Here is a 10411-nt window from a genome sequence, read left to right as displayed (position 1 = left end):
CAGTGCAATGACCAATTATAGTTCTAGAGGACTTATGATGAAACATACTACCCACCTCCTGACAGAGAGATAATGGATTCCAGGTGCAGATTGAGAAATTTTTTGGATTTGTTTTGCTTGACTATGCATATTACAAGAGTTTTGTTTTTCTTTTTTTCTTTAGCAATGAGGTGGGGGGTGGGGCAATGGGAATAAGAAAAATAGATTTTGTTAATTGGGAAAAAAGAACAAATTTAACTTAAAAAAAAATAAGGAGTTGAACTAGATGACTTCTGAAGTCCCTTCCAGTTATAGGTCTATGATCCTATGACTGACCCAGATTTTTAGTAAAGCATTTAAGTATCCTCTCCTATTCTTGTGGAAATGATGGTGAGTTATAGACTAAATGGTAATGCAATTAGATGGCTTTAAAACTGGTTGAGTGGCCAAACTAAGATAATAAAAGACTCAAGGTATTAATGGTTCAATTCAACTTGGCAGGGTGTCTCTAATGTGCTCGGCTCTGTCCTGTTTAACATTATTATCAGGGCCTTGAGCAAATGTAGAGATTACATGCTCATCATACTTTCAAATGGGAGAGATCTTAGAACAAAAGATGATAGAGTCAAGGTCCCAAAAAGATCTTAACAGGCTCGAACTTTGGCTAAATCTAATATGAGGAATTCAATAAAGATAAAATTATTCTTATCCTCAAGTTCAACAACTCAACCTCACAAGTATCGCGTGAAAGAGGCAGAATTAGACAGCAGTTTGTATTAAACTATCTGGGGGTTTTAATGGGCTGCAAGTGTTAGCAGTGTGATTAGCAACCAAAAAAAAAAAAAGTCAAGATGGTCTTTGGATGCAGTGAGAGGCATAGCTTCCTGGAGTAAGGAGGACCAAAATCCCTTTGTGCTCTACCCTGACCAGACCACATCTGAGCACCATAGTTCAAGAAGGGCATTAATAATGCAGAGAAAGTCCAGAGGAGGGCAACTAGGTTGGAATTAATGTCATCTGAGGGTCATTTGGAGAAACTATAGATGTTTATCCTGGAAGAGAGAAGACTCCAGGGGGATATGATATCTGCCTTCAAGTCTTTGAAATGCTAACATATGGAGGAGAGATTAGCTTTGCTTTGTTTGGGATCTTATGGCAGAACCAAAAGCAGCCATGGGTGGAAGTTACAAAGAGGCAAATTTAGGCTTGGCCTCAGGAAAACCTTTGTCACATTAGAACCATCCAAAAGTGGAATGGGCAGCTTGATAAGGTGGAGGGCTTCTATTCTTTAGCGATCTTCCAGCAGTATAGAAGACTAATTGTCCGGGATGTTATGGTGGGCATTCCTTTTGTTTATGGATTGAACTGAATGGATAATAATGTTCATTCCAGCTCTAAAATTTGGTGATTCCCTGACATTTGGAAGAAATTATAAATTACATAATAGATTTGGTCATACAAAAATAAATGGTCTTTGTACAACAAAAACAGGCGCATCCAGAACAAAAAGGAAAGAAAGCCTGCGGAAAATTTGTGCTATAAACATTTCTGATTAAAATCTAGCATCCAAAATCTGTAAGGAATCAATACAAATTTACAAGTTTCCCAATGGATGTGATCAAAAGACATGAAGTCAGTTCTTGAAAGAAGAAACACAGATGACCAATAACTGCCTGAAAAAAAGCTGTTCAAACTCTCTCATAATCAGAGATGCAAATTAAAAGAACCCTAAAACAGCACATTATATCCATTCATTTAGTAGGACTAGTTTAAAATGACAAGACAACGTTCATACATCTATGTTCTTTCAGGGCCTTCTCTGGGGTAATATTTTACTAGGGCAGCCCAGAGCATCAGACATTCAGGAAGCTGGCAATAAGGATGTGAAGGGCCAGGTACCATTTTAGGAGTCCTAGAGTTAGCCCACTTGGTGAAAGAAGAAGTTTGGGTGCAGCTACAGTTAATCTAAAAAATAACAAGGACGTAATACAGAACAGAAGTGTCAAACACACTGCCAAAGAATCAGACATTTGGCAGTTGCCACCAACAATGCAGAGAGAGCACAGAGGCAGCTGGGTGGTACAGTGGATAAAATTCCCCACATAGGGTCAGGAAGAGCTGAGGTCAAATCCAGCTTCTTGCTGTGTGAACCTAGGCAAATCGTTTAACCTCTGTCTGTCTCAGAGGTAAAATGCAGATAATACGACCTACTTCCCAGGGTTGTTGTGAGGATCAAAAGAGAAAATATTTGTAAAGCACTTAGCAGAGTTCCTGGCATACAGTAGGTGCTATATAAATGTTAGCTGTTATGATTGGTATTATCATTATCATTATTATTATCATGATAACCCATATATTCCTATTTATCCTATGCAATTCTTATCCATGTCTTTCTATAAGCTTGCCACAATATGAGGTTCACTCAGCATGTTAGAAGCCTTCCCCACTTTCTGCTGACATCATGAGGGCACCTGGGGGACAATCTGGTTGCCTACCTGTCATACCTCAGCCTCACCACGTGACCAGTCATCTCTCATTCATTGCAAACTTGTCCATAATTATGTGATTCAGCATCTCCAGCGACAGGTCTAATTGTTAGTCACTGGACGAACATCTCGCATTTAGAATAGCAACAATCCAATTAAAGTTAGGGCAGCTAGGTGGCTAGAGTGCCAGAGCTGAAGTCAGGAAGACTCATCTTCCTGAGTTCAAATCTGACCTCAGACAATTTGTAGCAGAGTGACCCTGAGCAAATCACTTAGCCCTGTTTGCCTCAGTTTCCTCATCTGTAAAATGAGCTGTAGGGGTAAATGGCAAACCACTGCACTGTCTTTGCCAGAAAACTTCGAATGGGACCATGAAGAGTTGGACATGACTGAAACAACTGAACAACAGCAGCAAAAATTAAAATTGCGAGATGGTCTATAAACTGTGATTTTTAGCACATTCTGGTGCTTTTCCACCATACTGCTACCATCACTGCAAAAGCAGAAAGTGGGCCTTATGGGACTAAAGGCTACCTTGTCTTTTTCTGTGTTGTATCGGCTGCCAATGCTACATGTCCAGCCTATCGATGATGAACCTTTGCCTGCTTAGCTAGGTACATCTTCAGAATATGATGAATGCAGAGAAGCAAAGACTTAAATAAATTGATACAAATTGAAGTAAGCAGAACCAAGAAAACAATATGCATCATAACGACAACAATGTACATGAAAATAAAAACTCAAAACAATCAAAAAATGAATGTGGCAAAATTACAAAGAACAAGCCAAGTCCCATAGAGGATATATGAGAAGACAGCTCCCCCAAATCCCTTGTAGAAGTGCAGGGGGGGTGGTCTCTGAATGTGGAATACTCAGTACGACAGCAGATTTTTGATGTAATAATTGGTTTTGCTGAATTTTTCTCTTTTTTCCCTTTTAAGAAAAATCCTTTGATGTCAAAGATGACTCAGGGTGAGGAGGCAGGAGTGAAGAGAGGGAGATGTCTAGGTGATGTAGAGACAAAAGATATCACTGAAAATCTATTTTAGAAACAATAACAATAGCAGGTGTAACCCCAGTACCATGTCCATTGATATGGGACTCTCTCCTTATTAGTAGAGATCAGTGCCCTGCAGAACCTAAAGACACTCAAAGTGACTGAAGAGCTCTCTTCTCTCCTGCTCTCATCAACTCTGCTCAGCCCCTCAAGCGGGCCTTGGGCATTGATCTCCACCAATAAAGAGGGTGTTCAATACCAATGTACTTTTGAGACTGTGGTTGCATTCACATTTATGTAGTACTTTAAGATTTTCAAGGCACATCTTATCTCATTTGTTCCTCACAAGCAACTCTGTTGCTAGGACCACACTCAGAACCTTTACAGCATGACAGAAACTGCCAGAGCTTATACTCTATTGACATAGCTTTTCAAAACCTATAGTCACCTCTATGCCATTGATGTCCTGTAAAAAGGGTGAGCAGTGCATCCTGTAGGACCTGTAATATTAGTCTGTTTTATCTGCTGAAAGAAGAATTTAAACATACATTTCATCAAATTCCTAGATCCAGATGAATCCTATGTCTAAAAGAGTCCCAGAGTTTAGAGAAGGAGATCATTCCACTTTCTTGTATAGGAATATACTATTTATAACTTCAATTTATAGAAATGAAAACCAAGGCTTGCTTTAAAGTAAGGGTCTTAACCCCATAGTGGCATCCCTGGACAGATTTTGGGGGGGGGGTCTATAAATTTTAAAAATATTTTGATAACTGTATTTAAATATAATTTGTTGTTGTTGAGTCATTTTCAGTCGTATCTGACTCTTCATGACCCCATTTGGGGTTTTCTTGGTAAAGATGCTGGAGTGGTTTGCCATTTTCTTCTCCAGCTCGTTTTACAGATGAGGAAAATGAGGCAAACAGGGTTAAGTGACTTGTCCAGGGGCCTTCTACGCACTGCACCACTTAGTTACCCTTTCAATATAATTGGTTTCCTTTATAATCCTTAACATTTTATTTTGTGCACTTAAAAGTATAATTCTGAGAAGTCCATAGGTTTTTACCAGACTGCCAAAGGGGTCCATGAAACAAAAATAGTTAAGAACCTACAGTCTAAGGTCACACAGAAGATCTAAGGCAATTTCGATTTTCTTCTCATCAGTTCATACTTAAAGACCTTGTTCAATGTTTATCTCTGAACATCCATTTTGCCAGACAGGATTCTGGAGAACTAGGCAATCCATGAGAGCTTTTGCAGAGGAGCCAGAATACCACCGGACCTCATAATCCCTTGGTCCTCTCTCTGGGCCTCCTCTGGGGTGGCATTTTACAAATGGTCACTAGAGGGCAGGCAAGATCCTGGGACAGTCAAGAGGCTGGTAATAAGGATGTTCAAAGCCAGGTACCATTTTAGGAGTACTAAAATCAGCCCATTTGGTGAAGGAAGAAGTTCAGGTGTAGTTACAGTTAATCTAGAAAATAGCAAAGCCATAACATAGAACAGTGTTGTCAATTGGGCCATGCAGGAACCAGATTAAAATGTAATTGGGAAACATTTAGTAAAATAAGAATACAATAAAACAAAGAAAACTATATTTTAAAACTAAGTGAATATGCTGCCAGCAGGCATTCTTAAATACAAATCAGTGGCCCCCTTTTCTATTTAGCTTGACACTACTGATGTAGAAGAATAAAAGGAGATTAATATATCATAAGAGACACCAGGAACATAACACCAAAAAATTGCCAGCTAAGGAGAAGTGAGTAGCTGGGTTGATTCAAACTAAAATATAGAAGTTAGAATGAGGCAGCCAGTCCATTAGCGGGATCCAAAATTGAGATCAGAAAGCTGGTGTGCTAGATTTAGAATGGGGGAGATGATGGCTCCAGGCAATCTGGCAAATTGCTTTGACAAGGTCTGCACTTAATCCATCTGTTTTTGAAATAGCAAGTCCCTGGCAATAGCTCCTGGGATTTAAAGGACCCTTCACCAGGGTCTGACAGGAGGAAATATCATGGAATCATAGAATGAATTCTGCCTCTTAGTTTAGGAAATAGGTATCCTTGAGCCCCAAAGATGATGCTGATAACCCTTGCACTCCTTCAGCTATTTAGAAAAGACTAAGCATAGCACATAGTTAGGAATAATTAGTCACAATAGGAAGCTGCCAAATGGGTTTCCTCCCAGTCCACCAGCCTATAACCATATTTGAGTGCCTTCCAAGGTCAGATTATTCCTCCCCCTTCCTCTACTTCCCCACCACCACTGGGGGTCTAAGGCCCAAGTCTCCAGCTCTCTGTCTCCCCACCCCCATAAATACATAATCACCTCTTAGTGCAACTAAATTTGTTTTAGAATGTTGGTTTGAGGACTAGGTTTCCTGCTGCTTGGGGTCGGGAGGAGGGGGAAGATATATTTGTTGTAGTTTAGTCATTTTTCTACTCCAACTCTTCATGACCCCATTTGGGGTTTTCTTGGCAAAGATACTAGAGTGGTTTGCTATTTCTTTCTCCAGCTTGCTTTACAGATGAGGAAACTGAGGCAAACAGGGGGTTAAGTGACTTGACTAAGGTCACACAGCTAGTGTCCAAGGCTAGATTTAAACTCAGGAAGATGACTCTTCCTGACTCCTAGCCTGGCACTCTATCCATTGTGCCACCTAGCTATCCCTTAGGGGGAAGATATGCACGATATCTATTCTGCTGCCCTATTTGCAGAGAGGCAGTCTCAAAGAGCTGGGATCAGCACTTCTCTATGCTCCGAAGGATGGCATGAGGGAACCCTTTGGCCTTGTCCAAAAGGACTTCTTAGCTAGTAGTGGTTTTTGACCCAGCTTCAATGCTCAAATTCTCCTAAGCTGCCTGGTTGTGATCCCCATTGCCTCTCCATGGGCCCAGAGGGCTCCTTCTGCCAATACCTTTTGAATGGTTGGATGAATAATGCAAAAATATATTTATTAAGCACTTGCTGTATGCAAAATCCTCTGCTAGGCCCTGAGACACAAATGGAAAATCAAAACAGTCCTTGCTCTCTTAGAGCTCCCATTCTAATAGAGATAGATGATAGAGCCAGGATTCAGCTGCAATCAGATGCTAAGATGCCATGATCCTTAGGGTAATGCAACAAAGCAAATAGTGCTGATGCAATCTTTTCTGGCATTTCCATGAATAAAATCACATTGCGTTCTGATGCTGAACCAGGACTTTTGTGGCAGTGATTTTATTTTCAGTCTTCAGGAAGTGCGGCTGCTGAGGAGGTGGCAGCCATAGCACCTGCAGATGCCGTCGCCAGGTTGCATTTCCAGACGGGTTGCTTCTTTCTTTAGATCATGGCTGCAGCGGCCAAGATAGATGCAGAGTTGATGTGTTTGGAGCTGTGCTTCTGTTCCCGCAGCTCTCAGGCTTACGTGTCCATTGGTGGCAACAGGTTGGATATGAATGGCGGTGGTGGCAGAGATGGAAGACTCTTGCACAATGGCTGCTCCCCTCAATGACGACTTTAAAGGACAAGCTGGAAGCAGGACCATCGGTATAGAAGACGCTGCTGTTCCTGGGATTCTTGAGTTCAGGGTCCTGGGCTGTCTCTGATAAGCTCTGAGTAGAGGTAGAGGTTTAAGCAGTTTGACTCACCTTATCCTCCCATAGAGTACCTGGCTACTTCAGCTACGATAGCTTGCCTGCCCCATCAGTGATAATTGGTTGAGAGTTGCTATTGGTGATGGTCCCTTCTCCAAATAGGTTGTTCCCTTCCATGATGACTATCAGGACCAGGCTCTAAGCAGTGTGGTTGGTCCAGGGGTCACTGATCTTGGTACTCTTGAGCTCACCTACAGGTTACTAGCAGCTGGTCACTGTTGGTTGTGATGGGAATGGCAGGCCCCTTCTCCTCAAGGATGTCTGCTCCTTCCTCTGTAGTTCCTAGAAACCGTTTCCTTGCCATGGAGAATGTTTTGGAGGCAAAGCTCTAAAATATTCTTACTTAGTGGATGTTGGAGCCAGTCCTACCATAGAGATCATCACCACTCAAGATGGGTTTTCATCATTACTAGACCTAAGGCATTCCAACTCCAGATTTTATTTTTTTAATGGCATGTTCTTAGCTGCTAACAGATCCTAGACACGTTTTAGGGTATTGGCCTTTAAAAAGTGTTATTAATGGTTGTGGTGGCGGTGGTGGTGGAGATAGTAAAAGATATTCTCCGGTCAGAGAGAGTGACTATGTTCAATGGGCTCCTACAGTCAGCTTCCCTGTTTGTAGCCCAACCAGTCCACAGAACTGACAAAACCATTAAGAGGAAATAGAGAATAAAGCAGAGCATAAAGGAGGTGCAGCACAAGAAAGTATGACAAAGAAGGGCTGAGGAACAAGTTTAACAGCCTTCAGTATAGACAAAAATCATGAGGAAGATAGAATAGAGAGAAATCTCTCAATCCTTATTTAATTAATCTCAGCACTTTTTTCACTACACACCGGTGGTAGGATTTAGGAGCTTGGAAAGGGCCTTAGGAAAAGGTATTTTTTCACACATGAGGAAACTGAGACACAGAGAGATTAGATGGTTTGGCCATGGTCATCCAGGAAATCACAACAGTATTAACTCCCTTAAAGTCCAACCTATCACCCACGTTACTTAACTTCTCTGTGCCTCAATTTATTTCATCATCTGTAAAATGAGGGGGTTGGACTCCATGGCCCCTCAGATCACTTTAAGTTCTAAATCTGTGATCCTTTGATTCTGTGCTATGAGGGGGAGGACAATGGAAAGTAACGGGATACAAGCCAAGGTGACATGCAATGAGGACCACTATAGTAGCCAAGAAGGCATAACAGGATCCCTAGTACATTGGCCTCTGGTCACACCATAGTCAGTGTGATGTTGTAATCGATTACGAGATGTGGGAGACACTGGCACAGGACTGCCCAGCATGGCGTGCCCGCATCAAAGAAGGTGCTGTGCTCTATGAGTGAAGTAGAATTGAAGTAGCTCAAAAGAAACGTGAGATATGCAAATTTAGAGACGTCTCCACTCCAAATGTTCATATGGGTTATTTGTGCTCGACCCGTGGTACAGACTTCTGAGCTTACATTGGTCTGCTCCACCATAATCAGACACACTGAACCTTGACCCCAATGCAGTGATGTCAATTTGATCCTCTACAAGAATGAAGAACAACAACCAATTCCTCCTAAGAGCTGACTAAATAAATGGGTTGAAATAGATGGGTCAGCAGGGGTTCAGGCTGACCCTACTCAAAACCCTCATGACGATCAGTTTGATATGGAAGATGGTAGAATTAGCGATGCCTTTTCATGTTCTCGTATCATGAGAAAGCAAGGTGCACCTGAAAAAAAATCAGAAAAACTCATCCTAACTGCTGAAATATGACTCTGACCACTAAAATGGACAAACTCTAAATGCATGTAGAATGAAATGAAGACTTGAGTACTTTAATTATGCATCAGTAGGGTCTAATTGTTGTTTGTCCTTTGTTCTCAAAGAGGATCAATGACTTCGGGTGGGTGATATCTTGACTTTCAAGTGAATTGGATTTGAGTGAGGTAGAGCTGTGCAAAGTCATCAGACTCACTCTTTCCTCCAGAGTCACTGGACTCCAGAGGCAAGACATAAGTCACTATGATTGGCGATGGCCCTGAATGCAGGGGCGACCTTGGCCTTTTTAAGTTAATATCTTCCCCAGTCTCACTTTGTCTGAGGCCATGACCATTCAGAAATTAAAGGCTAAGTAAGAATCCAGGCAAAAGATGGCCTAGTTTGCCTTCATAAAAGAATCAGTCTGGGAGGGGAAGACGCTCAGAGTTTCTAGCCAGAACAGAAACAATCTAATAACGAAATTGGAAATAACAGGAAAAAGCTTCAATGATGCTTTTTGTCAACAGTACCCTGACTCTGAGTCACACAACCAGTGTAGGACAATCATAAAAACAACTAGATTCCTAAACTTAGATTAAGGGAAATGAGAGATTCAATTAAGGAACTACCAAAATCTGAAGAGGGAAAAATTAGAGACTCACATAACTGAGAAAATCTTCATTTGATGCAAAGTCCAGAAATTACATCTAAAAAAAAACCAAACCAGGTAACGAAAAAGAAAAATAGTGAAGCCTTGAACAATTTTGAAAAGAAAATGGGCATGCTAAGACTGTAATTCCAAAAAAAGGCCCTTAAAGAAATTAAAGGATATGTTAGCTCCCTTGCTTTATTCAGAAATATTCAAATAGCGATTGGGACAGCTCGATAGCACAGTGGATAAGTCATTTTTGACTTTGAGTCAGGAAGACTTTAGTTCAAATCTTGTTTCAGACACTTACTAGCTGTGTGACCTTGGGCAAGTCCGCTGAACCTTTTTCTGCCTCAGTTTCCTCATTTGTAAAATGGTGATAATAATAGCACCCACTCCCCAGGGTTTTTGTGAGGATAAAATGAAATATTTGTAAAATGCTTTACCAACCTTAAGGTGCTATAGTGTTACTTATTACTGTTATTACTATTACTTTTATTATTATCTCCTTGTCTGAATGATACCTGTGAGGTTCAATTTGCCTCCTTGCATTAGGATGTCTAGTTCACCTTGTTTATTATCCACACCTCACACGACATTTGTGTATCAAATCTGTCTCCTGTATATCATCACTCCTCTGTTATCCTTCCCACAATGGGCCCGCTACTCTCTACGGGATCTGGTCTGGCAGATCTATGTGGGCAATTTTCTCCCTCCCCCACCCCTTTTCAATTTCAAGCTCTTTTGAACAGATTCACAGGACTGCAAGCAACCATATTTTTTTTTACTATTCCTGGCCACAAGCCCATCATTTCTGTAATTTAAATCAATGCAAAAACCAAATCCCATTCTCAGACAGCATCTTCCTAACCATCTGTTCACTCTCCTAATCTCCTTTTCTCTTCTGTTACCCCTGCCTTCAATCA

The sequence above is a fragment of the Trichosurus vulpecula genome, chromosome 1 (assembly GCF_011100635.1).
Source record: "Trichosurus vulpecula isolate mTriVul1 chromosome 1, mTriVul1.pri, whole genome shotgun sequence".
Lineage (NCBI taxonomy): Eukaryota > Metazoa > Chordata > Mammalia > Diprotodontia > Phalangeridae > Trichosurus > Trichosurus vulpecula.
The sequence above is the reverse complement of the archived record's forward strand: the minus strand, read 5'-3'. Positions refer to the sequence as shown.